At 43.3% G+C, this 18,906-nt stretch overlaps 1 protein-coding gene across 1 annotated transcript in view; it reads right to left on the bottom strand.

The window, feature by feature from the left end:
• Window positions 1-18,906, bottom strand: part of dlgap2a (discs, large (Drosophila) homolog-associated protein 2a) — a 146,653-nt gene that overhangs the window by 67,666 nt on the left and 60,081 nt on the right. The gene's annotated exons all lie outside the window — the stretch shown is intronic.

Raw genomic sequence — 18,906 nt, forward strand, 5'->3', positions numbered from 1 at the left:
ACCAGCGCATTTGGGGAGGTCAGACAAACATGACTTGTTTAAAGCATTCTCTCCATTCAGATTAATCACAATTTATGTAGCATAGCCAGTCTGAATGATCATCATGGACAGAGATGGATGAGGGAGGGTGACACTTCATACTTGTTAGGAGCTGAAAAATCTGACCAGATATTGTGTAGATCAACTACACTGATGGAGACAACATATTAAATAATAAAATTATTTAAAATAAAAACTATAATACTGTCATTCAACATACAGTACATAACACTAAAGTTTATGTCAATTTTCTTGAAAAAAAAAATCTACATTGCTTTTTTCCCTTGGAGGATGGCTTCAATGATCAGTGCAAAAGCTTGTTCTTTCCTGAAGGCAAATTTAACAAAATTAGCAAAACTGTACATTTTTGCTGTTGTTTTTGTTTTAACTTCGTAGCTAACTTCTTGAATGGTAACTCAACCAAAAATGGTTCACAATGATGTGAAAACAAGTTTTCTGGGTAAGCATCATTTCAGGCAGAACACAATCTACTTTCAACAAATGTGGTCATCTCAGCACCAAAGGAATTTTCGGCCTCCCAGAAAAATCCCATGAGCCTGTCTCTCACGGGTCACTTTTTCTTTTCCCCTTAAATCGCAAAACACGAAAGACTCGGCCCTCCCGTTTTCCTCTCACTTTCTCCTTCCTGTCGATTCAGGCCAAACCCGCTGGGGGGGGGGGGTTGCAATGCTCTCGGGCGCCACTTTCATTTATTCAATGCAAAGTGAAATAATAGGCTATCATTTCCGAGCCGGGGTGCCATCCATCAGAGGCGGGCGTGAGGAGCCGTCTGAGAGGGACCGGCGGATGTCCTTGGGAGGATCTGTCCGCTGCGCATTCCCCCCTTGACGTCTCGTCCGCTCTACGAGATTAAAACCACACCCCCCTCAGTAATCTTTCATCACGGGAAGGCCGCGGGACCTCATTCCCATATGTTTAACTTAATGGGAGGAACACTTTTGCTTTTACGGGGCCCCCCTTCTGAACGTCGTCACACATGCTTGTCTCTGCCCCCCCCCCCCCCCCCCCCCCCCCCCACCCCGTTTTAAACCAGGCGCGTTGGCGAGCAATGCGGAATTAAGGAATGAAATGGAAAGGTGATCATTACGATCAACCGGGATCCAAGGGACAGATGGAGCTTTTGCCGTTTCACTATAGCGCAGGGCAGGACAGGAAGGACAACGCTGCTGTGAAGGCCTGGGAACTATCATGGACCCGTATCAATGCAACGTCTTTGCTGGAAATTACTGCCGATTTTTATGGCATGCGCGTAAAGAGCTGTTCACTGAAAAGACATTGCAAGTTAAATTATTTGTCTCATGAGAGCTTCAGATGAACTTTTTGAACTTTTCTGCAAGAGCAATAAGTATTTGTAAATGAAACGCCGGGTAAGTGCTCAGCTGAATGAGCTCACAAAAGCACTCATTCATAAATTCTTGGTACATCCTAAAAAAACATTCTCTCCTTGTTTTATTTCATTGTAGTGCCACTGAATATGCAGATACCTTTCTACATCACAGCTGAATATAATTTTACAAAAATGCAGTCAGCTGAACCTATAACTCCATGAAAAATACAGTGTTTTTTTTTCAAGCCTCATTGTGAAAGATCTGGCACCAGAACACAAATATTCAGAACAAAGGGTTCCCACATATGGCAGCTTATGACAGAACAAATAAAACCCACTGTTTCGGCTGCTGCAAACTCATAAAGCAAAGGAGATTTCCCCTGAGAAGCTGGCAAAAAGAAAAGACAAAACTAACAACCTAGGAACAGTAGAGGCTTTTAATTAAGACATATGATATTTGACACGAGGTTGACAGAACGGCAGAGTTGAACCCTTTGCACAGGTATTCAGCAGCACAGACCTAGACACCTCCTTGACAACTGAATCACTGCCGGAATATCCAACTGAATAAATGGATATCATCAGCAGTACAATAGAAGAAATTCAAGCCAGTCGCAGTTGAGGGTGTCTGCTCGTTTTAAAAAATGAAATCGAATGCAATATTGATCCAGTTTAAATTTAAAAAAGAGAGAAAACAATACATTATTCATCATATCAACATTCATCATTATATTCACCTGCACTGGCAGAGAGAAGAATACACCAATTAGACAATGAGGAGGATATTCAAGCTCGCTCTCTCTGGGCCACAGCGGTTCGACTGTCCCCATAATCCATTTCCGTGGAGAATGATACAGGGGCTCTGTCCAAACAGAACGATCTTTTTTGCGTTGAGACCACAGCCTTTTCCACGTGCTGAAGTAATCTTTAAGAGTCTCAGTCCGAGGCTGAATGAATCATCCAACGGCAGAATTTGACATTTTCCCTTGAACACACTGTAGAGACTGACTACATCTGTCACTGTCTTTGACTTTGCCTGTGTAGAATAAGTGCATAGCATAAGGGCATAGGATTGAGATACTGAATTTAAAATGGCCTATTTATATTCATGACCATCAGAGAGGGCAGTTTTGTGAGGGAATGTTTTATACGAGCAGCTGAAGAAAAAAAAAAAAGAGAAGCCAACATGAAGGAGACAAGAGAACATACTACATGGACATGCATGTCATCCACTAGAAATGGCAGAATAATGACTACGGCTGATGACTGCAATAATTTTTGGAAGTGACAAATTCATGATGAGGTACCACACAGGTTTGCTCTATTCTATGACAGTTATCTTTCAGGTATTATTACTATTGTAATCCATTACTTGCTAGTCTAGTCTGTACTTTCAGTATGGCACTGTTTGTTGAGATTTATTTAAGAATTTAAATAAAGAATATTTAAGAATATTTAGAAATCAATATCGCACACCCCCTCCACCCCGCCTTTCTCTCAATTAAGAGAATTTTGCAGCCCTAGTCTCTAAAGTTAATCTCGACTTAAAAAGATAGCTGATAGGGTGCACTCAGTTAAAATGAATCCTCTACCCAGATTTCTGTCTACCTATCTTTATTGTCTCATGACAAGCACTTTCACACTTTCCACAAAACTACCTTTTTTTGTTTTTTTTCCCTTTGGGGAGGGTCAAAAGACCCTGTTCAGAGAAGGAGGATAGAGGTAGACTCTCCATACCAAATATTATGCATTACTATGGGCCAGCTAGCCTTCACAAAATATTTCTCTGGTTTCATTCCCCTGAGTCTGATTGCTGTCAGCTTGGAGCCAAATCGTGTAGCACATCCTCCCTTTCAGCCTCGGTGCATACTGGCCTGCCTTTTTCACAGTCCCGCTATACATCAAACCCAATTGTCCTTCCCGCGCTAAAAATCTGTGTGCAATTCAGGTGCCATTTCAAATGGAAGGCCTTCTCCCTTGCCGCACCCATCTGTAACAGCCATTTATTCCTCCCAGCTAGGATGGACTGCGGTTCTGCTTTGGGGGAGATCAGGTCTGAAATGTTTCAAAGGCCTATACTCAAAAGGCTTTCGTACTTTTACTGCATTTTCTTCCAACTTCTACCTACAGAGCTCAGATCTGTTATCCTCAGATACATCATTTTACAAAAGCTCAGAGTCCCTCACTTCTACAACTCCCACCTGATGACTGATGCAGCAACCTACTTACATTACATTATTGTCATTTAGCAGACACTCTTATCCAGAGCATTTTTTTACATGATTTCCATTTATACAGCTGGATATTTACTGAGGCAATTCTGGGTTAAGTACCTTGCCCAAGGGGTACAGCAACAGTGCCCCAGTGGGGAATCAAACCAGCAACCTTTCAGTTATGTGCCCTGCTCCTTACCACTATGCTACACTACTTAAGACTCCAAATATGCACAAATGTCACATATCGTACATTTGTGATCTTATTATGCCTAAGCACATCCAGACTCTACAAAATCAGGGCCGACTGGGAAGATTAAGTTGGAGTACAGTTGTCAGATGACAAGGCCCCATGATAATTCTTCATCGTCTTGTGCTAGACTTGGGCTTATTCAGCTAAGGGTAAGACACATGAGTGTAGGCTCCACATGAGTAAGCCCAAGCTAGAAAAGCTATTTCCAGAGAGGGCGGACTCCTGCAACAGATGCCATCTGTTCCCAGCCAATTTAACTCATACTGTAGGTTCTGGTCAAGTACAAAACTTAGTCAATTCTGGCGGTCATTCTTCAAGACTATCTCAGACATTCTGAAGATGAAGATAGACCTGTGTACATTTGTCACTAGTTTCAAGGTCAGAGCTGAAGGTCCATCTATTACAAGAATACAGGCAAATGTAATTGCCTTTGCCTGTTTGTTAGCTCACTGTAGGATTACTTTATTTTGGAAACCTGCCACACTTCCCTCATTCTCCTGCTGGCTGATGTGAAGCTTGTACAAAAAATACAAAAATGGAAAAATGGAATGCCATACTGTCTGTTTTTAAATGCTTTTCCCTTCATGCAACTGTGTTTTATTGTCAGCTGTGCTCTGCACTTCTGTAGACACACTGAAGTGAGATGAATGCAATCCCCCAATACACTTACAAACAAGCAACAGCTATATTTTGCACGTCACACACTGCACCATAGTTGGAGGATAGGCACTTCTCCGCACATCAAAACGAGTTTCAGGCACCTGACCAACTGCAGGGTCTTAACCAGACACAACCTGTCTGACCCTGGGCCACAGAGTGCAGCCTGCACTCAAGACAAGGGCCTTCCCAACTAAGCCGCTCAGGAGCCACGGCACCACCTGAGGAAAAATGTCCATCAGCATCCCGGAGATCTCCCACTTCCTCCTCATACTCATCAGCTTCTGGCTAAAAGACTTGGGGCCTGATTTTTATGGACTTTGCAGCGGCACAGCATCAGTGGTATCACCGTCACTTCTGCTGCCTTAAACTCCACCCAGACAGCAAAAAATGATGCTGAAGTCGAAGAAGTTGTTTCCATCCCAAACAATCGAGCTCTTTACCCAGAGGGCTAGAGGAGGTGGCTTAATATCTTAGGACATGAGTGCAGATATAGTCCATACAGTTCTGTTAATACTTCAATACAATGCCTCTGCATTATGTTTCATCAGGCAGTCCACCGCTAAAAAGTTTCAGTAAAAAGCATTTACTTAAATCTGCTGACAAACATGGCTTAGACACCAAATGGATCAGTGACACCAACCCCAATGAGCTATTCTAATGCCTGCTAGATACGTTACAATTTCGGCCCAGTTTTTAGCCCTTTTAATTTCTCCTGTGAGTCTGATACCAGTTAGCCACAGTTCTTGGGGAAATTAGATGCATACCAGCGATGATAATTGCTCTTTTGGGCATCTTTTAAGCTGCAGGTGGATATAAAGCAGTCTCGTCATTTTCGCTGACTCCTGTTCAGCGGTGGATTTCACAAGCGCTGAAGGACTGGGAACAGCCAGTGAAAATTGCCCAGTGACGTCATTTTAATACGTTTACGTAGATGACTCACGATTATTTCCTGCTGGCCATTTATATAGGTGGATGTTCACAGAGAAAATCTGGTGCCTTACCGCTGCCGCAGCATTGCCTCATCTAGGAATTAAACGTGCAACCTTTTGGGTTACAATACTGCTTCCTAAACCACCATGCCACACTTCCACCCCCTGTGTCCCTTGTGAGTAGAGACAAAGCAAAAGACAGAGGGTGACCCACACAATGGACGAGCTAAAAAGCGAACCATGTGAGCACAAAAAGCACAGCCGAAAAGGCCGAAAAGCACAGCCCGGACAGAGGCGGAACTGATTGAGCTAAGGCAAGTGCATGAGGGTTTATTTCATCTGTCCATAAACAGCTACCACAGGAGACAACACGAGCACAATACGTGAAGAGAAACAGCCGGGCGGCTTGATAGAAAGAACTGGTGACTTGAGTGTGTCTCAGGTCACCACTTGTGTTTTTACACTATAATTACATAGGTACAGGTTCAATGATTGTAAGCGCTACACAATGTGCACGTATGCCTTAGTTACTTTGTACCTGTTGTAGGTAGGGTGTACATACACAGGCACGAGGGCCACTCATTGTATAGCTGACCTAATGTTCTCACAACACTGCTGTGACATTGAAGCAGCGTTTGCATGAACCTGACAGATTGTGCGTGAGTGGGCGACGGCACTCCCTGGTTTCATTGTTCTGGAGCGTTTACACATTGCCTGCGCCCCACGGAACATCTATGTGAGACTCACAGACAGCATGAGAACAGCTCCTGCGATTCGCTGGCTAGGAACAGCATGTGTTCCCACTTCCTGTACAGCAACCCCCCCCTCCCCCCTCCCTCCAGCAGGAGGGGTTCACAGGAGAGTTACGTTAGATGGGAGGAATTAAACTGTCATTGCATTTAGACTACTGCTGAGAAAGTCATTACCTGTGTGTGCATGTGTGTCTGTGTGTGTGTGTGTATGTACTTGTATGCGTGTATGTGTGTGTGTGTGTGTGTGCGCGCGCGTGGGAGATTGAAAGGCAGAGAGACAGAGAGAGAGAAAGAGACTAACTATAGGACTCCAGCCACAAACAAAAGCTACTCCACACAAAATCACTCCCATTGCTGTTATATTTCCTCATACTGTAAGGAGAAAAAAAAAACAACAAAAAAAAAATCCATACATTGAATGCATACCCTGAGATAAGTTGTATAAGGCAGAATGTCCATTTAAAAGACAAACATAAAGGAGTGAGCTTTCAGGAAACCACTGTAAATCAGTAGCTCTGTGGGTTTTAGTCACAATTTTTCAACTTCCTATGAAGATTGTGTGAAGACTTCACCACCCTTGACTGTGAGGTCTTTTTCATTGCCCCTCCAGTGCTTTAAACGGCATTTTGCAGCATCTCCAGAGTCCCAGGCAGAAAGGTCTTTTGCCTCAGTAATGTTCCCCTGGCCGGGCACACCAAATTATCATATTCATTTAATCCCTCAGGAAAGATTACGAGGCACTTTGAATTCCCCCCATTCCTCTTTTCACTGCTCACCCCATTTGTTTTTTTTTTTTTGGCTTGATTCAGCAGCGAGCCAAGGGCGTTCTCCCCCTCAGCATCTGAGATCACGGCCCCCGATAAGCAGATTGGCTGAGTCCTCCAATACTTATCATAAACGAGCGAATTAGCACAGAAATGACAAAGCACATTATCTGTGCTTCGTTCAGCGCTCCGCGGTACACGGCCTTACCCGTCTGAGAGGGGAGATAACAAGCCTGCTTAGAAAGGTGACAAAAAAAACCTGTGCCCCTTTAAAACTGCTCTGTTAATAGGACGCTAATGATAAAAGTCTACCGGTTTCATTCAGCTCAGAGGCATGAAATCATTAACACTGAAATAGAACATACATTATTATTCTGTGTCCCATGCCACACCACCTCCCATTAAACCTGCACTAGCTTTAAAACTGCTTCATTCATATGATGCTGACAATAAAAGTCTATCATTTCTGTGTCACTCAAAGGTCATTACCGCTGAAATACAACATATTGTTCAAAAAAGCTAGCATGCATGCCGTGGCACCCACTATTAAAAAACTTATCAAACTGAACTTAAAAGAACAACCAGGTGCTCTCTTTCAAGCACTTGTGTAATCCTGTCCATCTCTAGTTTGGATATTTATCAAATCATGCCATAAAAATGAACCTCAAACCGAATTCATGGTTCCAAAGTGTAGAGGTTCACATATGGGTGCACACATGCACCACGCACACACACACACACACACACACACACACACACACACACACACATACACACACACACAAACACCTACCTACACACACACACACCTCACACACACAAACACCCCCCCAAACACACACACACACACACAAACACACACCCTCCCCACGGCAGATTCCTGTGAAAAGCGTGATACAGTCCTTTGAGAGAGAGAGAGGGGCGCAGGAACATCCCATTGTGAAACGTAATTAGTATAAGTGGAAGGCGCAGTGTTTCACTGGCTCTTTTAGTGGCCGTGAAATGGAAAGTGCGCCATTGACCTCGGCTGAAGAACGCTCCAAACGTATCAGACAAAGGAAAATTTAGCGCTAGTAAAAGTCAAACCCCCGAAATAAAAGCTCTTCGTAAAAATTTTTGTTGAGAAACTGGGCAGCAGCAGTAGGGATTATGTCTGCACAGAACGATACGGGGGCACCAAAGAGTGCCGCTCCAATTCGGACACACCGGACCATTCTACCACGGAGCATCGCCACAGACCACAGCCGTCTGTACATTTACATTTATTCATTTGGCAGACGCTTTTATCCAAAGCGACTTACATAGGTTACAGTTCTTTACAATGTTATCCATTTATACAGCTGGATATTTACTGAGGCAACTGTGGGTTAAGCACCTTGCCTAAGGGTACAGCAGCAGTGTCCCAGCGGGAATCGAACCGGCAACCTTTCGGTTACGAGTCCTACTCCTTAACCACTATGCTACACTGCCACCACTGCCGTCTGTAGTGCAACTGTATTGCTCAAATGACAGATTCAGCGTTAAACACTAACGCAGTCTGTGCTGCAGTATCAATGGTTAAAATGACAACAAAAAGCAGATCAGCCACTGTTAAAATACTGCAGTCACATACGTGATGAATGGAAAACTCAAGGAGGGGTGCGTTTAGCCAAAGAGATTGCGAAATTGGGTTTCATAGCAAGAGATGTCTGAATGCCGTGTTAGTCAACCTGCGGCGATTCATCAATTGATCAGGCTAGTTTTTTGGATAGCAAGTGATCAAATTTAATAAAACCACTAAATTATCGCTTTGTGATGATAACACACAAGACTGGATCTTGGTTGATGTTCTTGTTTACTGCATTTGCTAATCATTAAAACTGGTTAGTTAATTAGCGAGGAACAAATGTTCCAGCAACAATATAAATTGATTAAAAAATAAAAACAATTGACAATGAGAAAATGTATGTTGAATACAAAGACAAACAGATAAACTCTAAGACAGGAAAACAATGGTTGGCATATCACTTCAGAACCTAACAAACATTAAATGATATTGGATAGGATAATTATGCTAGCTTGCTAGCATGTTTCAATTGTAAACCCTAAAAAACACTGTAAAAGGGTCTTTTGGGAAGTTTCAATGCTGCTATAACTGAGTTATAAAATAAAAAAGCAGATCTGATTAATCTACTTAATTCAACTGGAAAAAAATCTACTTTTGTGATCAACTGACAGTCCTATTTTTATTACATGAACATGCTGCTGGTCAGTTCTATAAAACTGCTGCATCAACACAATATGTGTCACTCAGTATGGGCAAGTGGAGGAACCTCAAAATGCCAGTATTACCTCTTTTGCATTCAAGAAGGAATTAACCAACACTAATGCGCACATTTTCGCATATTTCACATGCGCATATTCCTATCGACAAAAACACTGAGATATCAAAGACATCATTCTCTATGCCAGAATTATATCAGAATCCCAAATACTTATGCAGCACCAGCATTTACAAGAGCAAAAAAACAGCACAAAATCTGGCAAACTAAACCCTCCATCACTGTCATGGTTTGGACTCAAATTTTACTGAGGCTGTTTGAGCCAATAAGTATCTCCGTGAGTGTGAGTGTGAATGATAGCTTTGTTAGCGCTGCAGAATGCTGTTAATGTGAAAGCAAAGGGACTTCCATGCTGTGAGAACATTTTTTTCGACACACTTAAAATAACATTCTATTCTCGAGTTGAAGAACTTTCTTTCCTTTGGTCTGTGTGTTCAAACTGTTCCTCTCTTCTCTTCTCCTCTGCCAGGCTATGTACAACCCCAGCCTACCCCATTTTCCTTTTCCCCTGCCTAACTTCCACAGCCAGGGTGACGCTGTCTTAAAAATCCAGGAATCACATTTATTTTCATTTCATTTGCCATTTCAAGAACCCAACTGATGTAGAGGTAAATCATCTGTCTTCAGTTTTATTTGGTGAAGTATTTTTGATAGAGCTCACTAGTTAATATGGAAAGCGTGTAAGCCATATGGAAAATCTTTTTATAGAGACAGAGAGCTCTGCTAAACTCTCATGTGGTGGGAAAGATCTGAAGGAAATTAAATACTGCCAATCTGAGCTACCAGATGAAGGTACATCTCTCCACTGAGCACCTTGCATTCATAAAAATGGCTGGAAAAAAGAGATAATTTACCTGTAGTTCCAGCTGTATGACCTGTGTTCACAGAAGACTTTTAGGTGATTAGACTGTGACAATCCAAGGACAAAATTAATGAAATGACAAATAGTGATATTAATTGCATTGTGTGATCAGCCACATTCTGTCGTAGGTCATCTTGGTTTGCACAACCTTGTCAGACACACTAACCAGCAGCAGAAATGGCAGCACAGTCCTGACAAATCAGGGATTAATTAATTGAGGAAATTAGCCTTAACACTCGCATAATCTGTTCTCCGGGGGCAGTGGTGTGAAATGCCATCATAAAACAAAGGATGTCGCCATCATTCAAACCTCTTTTCATCCCTGAATCCTTGCTACTCGCGCACAATCATTGATGTTTTAGCCCAAAACAGATGGAATTGTCAAGCGAGGAGCAGATTTTTGAGGGCAGACCGTGCAATGCCAAATTGCCTCTTCACAAGGCATGTGCCTCCAGCTGTTAGCATTTAACTCAGTGATGAAACCGCACCTGAAACACCTTCTGTGCCCATTACCGATGACCGGATCTCCTAATACGCTCGACGTAAAAGAGTTTTTGCACTGGGGCACAGGACCTGCAGAATCCCCTGTGGCCTCCCATTGGCCTAAAATGGAAGTGTGCAAGGAGAGTGATTGGATTGCCTGAGCCTCAGTCAGTCAGCATTAACACACCTAGCAGTGTTATGAGCACTCTAACTCAACCTGGATTACTGGCTCCAGGGGCACAGACACACAGGCAAGAGTGACAACATGATCCATATTCCCGTTTGACACACAGCAAACGGTTTGATTGGCGGGAGCCGACTTGGGTCTTATTGGATGATTGCTAGGCTTGACACACATTTATTCACTTTGCTGAGGAACAGTGGCGTTCTCAGCTCCGCCTGCTTTTCACACCTCCATTTCTCTTCATCTTTTCCCTGTCACTTGCTCCACCTCTTTCTCTGTATCCCCTCCTTTTTTGAGTTCTGTGTTGTTTTTCTCCTCTGTTCTCCCTCGGCTCCTGATCTTTCAGGACCGCATATGAGGAAATGCAGATAGTAACAAGGAATGTACTTCGTGGTTACCAGAGCAACCGGGGGGGGGGGGGGGGGGGGGGGCAGTTAACCTTGCAATGGGAGCAGGAATCACACATACAACGAAAAAGCGCCCACGTTAGCCTACAAAAGCCCGCCGACAGAGACTAAATAAGCTGGAGGCCATGACCTTGAGTTTGTACTTTGCTCTCATGCTACGGCTCGCTCTTTTCAGCTCTGTGCGAGCCCTGTCATCCTCAGCCCTGTGAAAGCCCCCGTGCCGCCGCGATTGCCTCACACGAGCCCTGAGATCATCAAGGTGTGAAGTTGCCTGGAAACAGAAGTATAAGTAGCGTGCAGCTTTTCGTGTCCATATAAACTGAGACCACTGAGCTGGCGTCACTAAGCGCCTTAACTCTCCATGATCATTACAATACATTATTGCCATTTAGCAGACGCTCTTAACCAGAGCAACTTACATCAGTTACAGGTTTTTACAATGTCATCCATTTATACAGCTGGATATTTAGTGAGGCAATTCTGGGTTAAGTACCTTGCCCGAGGGTACAGCAGCAGTGCCCCCATGGAGAATCAAAACGGCAACCTTTCGGGTATGAGTCCTGCTCCTTAACCACTATGCTACACTGCCACCCCACTATGCTACACTGCCGCCCCAATCACCAGCTGATACGAATTATGAAACGTCAACCTACATATCCTAATTCTACATTTGCGTCGGTTCAACACCTTTTTAAAAGCAGTCTCTAAACAGGTGGACACTGAAAAGAACACGCTGACTCTAAGGTCTGACTCTGACGTATGGTATCCACTTGTCTCCTCATGGTCATCCAACTGTTGGCATTTACCTCAGTGACACAACTGCATCAGAAACATTCTCAGTGTCTGTGACCCAAGGTTGGCTCTCAGCAAGCACTTGAATATGAGGTGTGCAAAAATCAAACAGTAAGTAGAGAATGGCAAACTGGCGCTAATATATGTGCGACCCTCCCCCCAGCAGTTCATCTCCACAGATGGAGTCAAAATAATGGTGATGTCATCACCTAGTCAGACAGCTGAAAGGCATGTGTTCATCATCTGGTGCCACTACATCAATAGGGTTGAACATGTTTGTATAATGCACTGATTGCGGCAATGCCTTCCCCGTCAAAGGCTCCCCTGTTTTTGGATGTATATCAATAGCTGTTTGCTGTATCTCTTAATGGTCTCTTTTAATTGTGTGCGAATAGACCAGTGCAGTTTAAGGAGAACGACCACTCCCTCGATGGCCTCTTTATGATCTACAGTAGCAACATGAAATTCCATGCACCAGCATCTTGTAGCTCACATGTCATAGCTTACTGTCTAACAACATACAGTTTGACTTCATTGGTAATACTGAAAGCCAACATTACATCACTGAGAGCCTAAAATACAGTCTGAGATGACAGCTGTCAAGAGTTTCAAAGTTGTCTGTGTGAAAGGATCCTGCAAAGATGAAACACCAATTGAGCTCTGAGAAGCTCCTCAGTCAGGTGTTAGTCATCTGTGTACATAATGAATTGGCATCCACTCCACGGAATGGAAGTTAGTTCCCTCTTTTTTTTAAAAAAAAAAGGAGACGCTGATCAGAGCAGTTTTTTTAAGTGGTACTTCAGCCTTGAAACTCAGCATCTGATTTCCACTCCATTGCTGAATGACTCTTCTGAGGGCCAGAAGGACATTACCACATAACATTCCGAGACCATCTGAGCCATGTCACCGATGTCACACGGCCGTAAGCCAACGTGCTGCTCAACAGTAATTGTTTTTCCATATTGACAGTATATGCAAATTCTTGCGTTGTTACATATATTAAACCGCATTAGCAGCCTTCCGATAGTGTAGCATCTGTTCGTCCTTTGTCGGGGCCAATTAAAATCCCTGTAACGTCACTGTCAATGCTGACTTCTTTCCACCACAAGGTGCCCTGGGGTATTGATCGCCCACATCATGATCGCTCCATCTAATGGCTGTCCTTGAGGCAAAACATCTGAAATGTTTCAGCTTATGGTGGAAATGCTGTAGAGGGCATCACAGCGAGCAAGTGGCAATTTCCAGTCATTCAGAAAAAAATAAAATAACTGTCGCTTTGAAATAGTCATTATACTGCGAGGACACTATTTGAGGAGGCTGTTTCTGCTTCCAGAAAATGCACCCTCTCATTTCTTCCCTGAATCCTACGATAGTACACAGAGGGAACAAAAATATTCTGCTTTGATGCCTTAACAACAAGAGACTTGACTTTCCTCTTAACAGTTAATTATTTATGCGCTCATCAAACGTAATTCTGGTAACATCAAAACAACAGCACATTAAAAAAACACAGCAATTTCCATCTTGGGGAAGACAGGTGCACAATCCCTTGATGACGAACAAAACTAAACACATTTATTATCACCTGTAAATGCAGATTTCCTCTTGTCAGATATCAGGTTATATGGGCAAAGCTGATAGTGTGCGCACCACAATGTGTCATGGACTCATTACATTACATTATTGTCACCCTTACATTGAAAATACTGAAAAATGAAAAATAAGACTTGCCTTACTGCCGTAAGGGGCTGCCTTCAGTCGTGGGTGAGAGAGACAACTTCATAACCAGAGGGTCACATGATCTAATCCTGGGTAATTACACTCTCATCATTACATCACATTTTACGTATCCACAGTAACCTTCAAGTTACCTAAAAGATCCTGCGGGGCCAAAAGCACTGACCCAACTGGGAATCAAAATGGCAGCCTTTAGCTTACAAGCCCTGTTGCTTTTCACCACACCACAGTGCCACCCAGCAACCAGAGGGTTGTATTTTCTCATCACTAGAGGGTTGTGGATAGTACGCTGCTGTCTCCATTGGATAAGGTGCTTTACCTGACTAAGACAAATGAAACTGACATGTTCGCTTTATTGAGAAAATAACTGAGAGCACACATTCTGTTTATAAATGGTTCTGGTGCTGTCACCTAGATTTGTCGCACATATTAACGGCATAGTTTCTGTCACGACACAGCCTATTTCCATCCCTGCTAAAGTGCTTTATTACCTGAATCATCCGTTTCCATTTACAGGACTAATAACTTACAGTTAAATCCTTAAGTTAGGCCCTATGGAGTGAGCCCAAATATTGTTTTGCTTCGATCAATAAAGGACACATTAAATATGCTATAAATCTGTTTCACTTGATGGTCAATCTAATACATACATAATTATGTTTCACTCGTCATTGTTTATACCACTTGAGTTTGAACGAGAGATGGGAATTTGAATCTGCACAGGACTGACACCGTCGGAATCATAATGCGGCTATTGTGAGTGTCTGAAATATGTCAGATATTTCATTCTGGTCTCATTCCTCATTTGACTGATGCCATAACCGTTCAAAACAGGGGACTGATGGCCATGACACATCCGAGCTACCAGACGCATTACGGACAGAGCGTTGCATAAACAGCTACCAAAAATAAGCCACTGGGAAGTGAATAAATGCTCCAGGTGAAAGACAGCACAGTAACTTTGAAACCCTCAGACACACATTTTCAATGCAAGGATGCAGGTTCGAGTTTCAGGTCCATGACCTGTTAAAGTAGTCCCGGCGACACAGCCTAGACTGTAGTCACTATGGAGAGACTGTATTACACAGACTTCAGTGGAAACCCATTTCATCTAGATCTGGACATTAGTTGTAGACTTTTACTTGCATTTGATGCCATTTGTTTTGGAGATAAATTCGAGCGGGGGCTATGCTCAGGGCATGCTGTGTCACAATGGTATATCCTGTGCAAAGAAAGGAATGGGGTAGCGGCTTGTGGTAGGAGCCACAGCAATCTGTTAGCGTGTATGTCCTTTCGTTGCACAGGATATACCATTGTGACACACAGCATGTCCTGAGCATAGCTGTGTGTCACAATGGGTTATCCTGTGCAAAGAAAGGAATGGGGTAGCAGCCTGTGGTAGGAGCCACAGCAATCTGTTAGCGTGTATGTCCTTCTCGGTGTGCAAAGCAGTACGCTGCACCAAACTCTACCACTCCTAGACACGTTAAAATGAATTCATTTCTTGCACCAATTTAAAGGCGGTGGCCACATTCCAAACACCCCAAGGGGACCCAACAGAAACCCTCTTACATAAATGAGACCATGAATGTGTAAAGAGTGATACCATAATATGAGTGCATCATGCAATGTGTTATATTGTAAGCAAAACAGGTCCCCTGGGTGCCAGCAGGTACCACAGTAGATGCAGTGAATTCATTTCACTGATGTGTCCAGCTGACAGCTGAAAGCATGTTAGTCATGATCTGCAGAAATGAATTAAAGCTCAGGCTGGCCTCTGCGCAGCAGTTTAGACAGGGCAATCCCAGCAGACATGGATACTGTTACGAGAGGGGTCACGACTCATAAATTGAAACATACGCTGTGATCCCTCCATTGGAGCGAAACCAGAATTGATCCGCTCTGAACTGGGGGGCCCCTGGAGAAAAACAGACATATTCTATCAAGGCTGACTGTTTAAGAGGACAGGCAGCAAACCGCGAAATTTGGTCTGGACCAACTGCAACTCTGACTGCCGTCCACGCAATACACTCCAGCGCCACATGCTGAGCTCCCGTGAGCCTTTGCGGCGCCGGAGGCGGTTACATAACTTGGCATCGACGAGCCTTCCGCTTCCCAGCCCCGACACCCTACCGAACGTCGGGGGGGGGTAGGAGGTGAAAGACAGGCCTTGAAGTGCGTGAATCATCCCATTGAGAGTAAAGTAAGTTTTTTAAATTCACTTCGCAGCACCCGGGGGTGGGGGGGGGGGGTGTTGGTTCACCTTTTTCCTGTCCCTATGGATTGTGGGTTGCTCAGCCAAGGCACTAAACACAGGATCTGCACACTCCAGAGAGGATCTCCACACGCCCATCCCTCACAATGGAAACAACACCTCACACAGCCTGGGAGAGCAGCGTCCCTCCTTCTGTTGTACTTGAAGGCACAGAGGGCCAGATGGGCAAAAATGGGTGATAAAATCCTAAAGTCTACAGCGCTGCTTTATAGTGTTTGAAAAGCATTTGGGGATGGAGAGTGATTACAGTTCAGTATGGCACATGTGGGGAAAAAAAATCTCAGGGGTAAAGCCGGGTGGGTCACTTGTGCTGGTGGTTCCTAGGCGCTCAACGCTACACTAAGTGGCCACACAGCATATATTCCTGCACTGTTTTACAATTCAGATATGCTTCCTCCAGTCTCTAACTTTCTTTATCATATGCAAGACTTTCAGTTGCATTGGTTTTTGTCATGTTAACTGAATCCTGGCAAAGTGCCGTCTGACTGGATCAGACAGTATTTTTGTACAGACAAAATTAGAACTGAGCCAAGATCAGTGTTCACCTTTGATTTCTACCCCCACTCTCCCCCACTGCTACTTTCTTTTCTGCAGATACTGGCTCATTACATGATGGTATCACTGACATCTACAGTATATCCTCCCTCTCTCTCTCTCTCTCTCTCTCTCTCTCTCTCTCTCTCTCTCTCTCTCTCTCTCTCTCTCTCTCTCTCTCACACACACACACACACACACACACACTCTCTCTCTCTCTCTCTACCTCCATCTTCCTCTCATTCTCCGCCTCCTGTCTTTCTCTCTCTCCATCGCTCTCCTAAATCTGAATTCTAATAAGGACTGAGGTGTAGTCATTAGCGCAGTAGCATCTTCAACCTTGGTCACAAAGGCAAAAGTAATCAACTAAATAATTCACTTTAATTAGACAAATCCCTAACGTGCTATGGCAAGCATTTTTGATTCATGATTTCAGGTTTGTTTTCTTTTTCTTTCCTCCAAATGAAAAAGGTATTTCACTTAACATAGGATTAGGGCTTGATAAATAATAATGAGGAGAAGAAGAAGAAGAGGACGAGGAATTAATTATGCATTGATAGTGCAATCATGACCATGACATTACACTTTATGTAGCATTTGTAAGCAAATGTGGAAGCACACACACACACACATTTTGTTTTGATTCCCAGGAAAAAAAAGACATAAAAAACATAAAATATCAACATCCTAATATATCTGAACAGATGCATCTTTTTTCTACTTACCGTTATTATCAAGAGTTAAGCATTTGTTTGTGCTTTTTTTTTTTTATCAGTCATCAATGACATTCAGGCACCACAAAAATTAATAGAGGTATTTTCCTGGGTTCAATCAATATTCGTCCTTGATCTTTACTGACAAATGCACACAAGCACTGCTTCTGCCAACACACTTTCTTTTTCTTTTTCATAATTTAATTTTGGGATTCACGAAAGGTTAACCTGTCAAACTGTTTGAGGTGAAAAAAAATAATACTGTACTTATGTACTTATTTGGGTGTCAAAGTTCAGTCTGAATGTTAACTGAATCTTTGGGACACCATATTGACAACGATATTTGAACCTGGAAGAGAGAAAGGGTTTAGCGGAGTTGGGGGGGGGGGGGGTGTAGGGGCTGATTTGTATTAGAAGGTGGATTCTGAAAGGTTAGTATTGATTCATGTGGTATCGACAGAACAGGATTGAAACTATCATGAGAAATATGCAAAGCTATGCAAACCATGTGGATGGACAAAAGCCAATTGTACTCTTGCATGCAATGAAAATAACTGCAACATTGCTTTCCCTCATCAGGCAGTGTGTTATACTCTTCCCAAAACCTACAGTGCACATGCGCACGCACACACACACAAACACACACACACACACACACATGCTACATTTAATTTCTACCTTCAACCAGCTAATTTTTACGCGAAACAGTAGTAACCCTAGATTCAAAACTTCAGTTCAAATCTGTAATCACTATACCACTACCGTTGCCAGTGCTCACACGATGACTGGAGGGGATTGTCTGTGTTCCTCTGTCATGTGTAATACTTGGCTTGTTTCAACCATCCTCCATTTCTTCATAATCGCTTCTTGTTTTCAAGATGATGCCCCGAAGAAACAGAAACTGTCCACACAAATGTCATCTGGCGGTTGATACAGCAGGCTGGGACCTGACCCTGTCACAGCGGAATTAGCAATGCAAAAAAATGGAAAATGTCCTCTGTACTTTCCTCGGCCACTGTTAGGAAGACATGGCGGAGGTCAGCGGAGTCTATTATCCAATTACATCTGGGCCTAAATTAGCTGTCGCTGTTGACCAGAGTGGATGAACATCATATCTCCAGAGCAGCAGGGTGTCATTAGAAGTGCATTAGCCAGAAAACGCCTTGTGTTGGTCTCTGACTCACTGTGTACACAGCTATAGCAACCTCTACAGAGGAAGAGAAAATGCCTGCCTCAGAATGGCAGCAAACACAGCCAGAAAAGACGCATGCCACCCTGTGACAATATCCGTAGCTAGTTCAAACACTTTTCACCGGTCGGTCTTATTGCCTCACCTCTGAAGTCAAATACTTCCGCAGACAGGGAAATTAAGGGAAATTAAGCTCTCAGGAAGGGTAAATTAAAATGTATGTGTGACAAAGCATGCGTAAAGCCTTTGTGAGCATGACAGTTACCTCCCAAAGCATGAAAAGTGCCATTATGACTATGAGACTGTTACATAGTCGTGTTACATAAAACATTCATAGTGCCATCAGGAGTGTGACACTTCTACTTTATAAAGCATTCAAAGACAAATGTGCATCTATCCTTAGAACAAAATGAAACGGTATACAAAAATATATGTTGTAACACTATCAGGT

Source organism: Megalops cyprinoides, chromosome 12 (assembly GCF_013368585.1).
Source record: "Megalops cyprinoides isolate fMegCyp1 chromosome 12, fMegCyp1.pri, whole genome shotgun sequence".
Classification (NCBI taxonomy): domain Eukaryota; kingdom Metazoa; phylum Chordata; class Actinopteri; order Elopiformes; family Megalopidae; genus Megalops; species Megalops cyprinoides.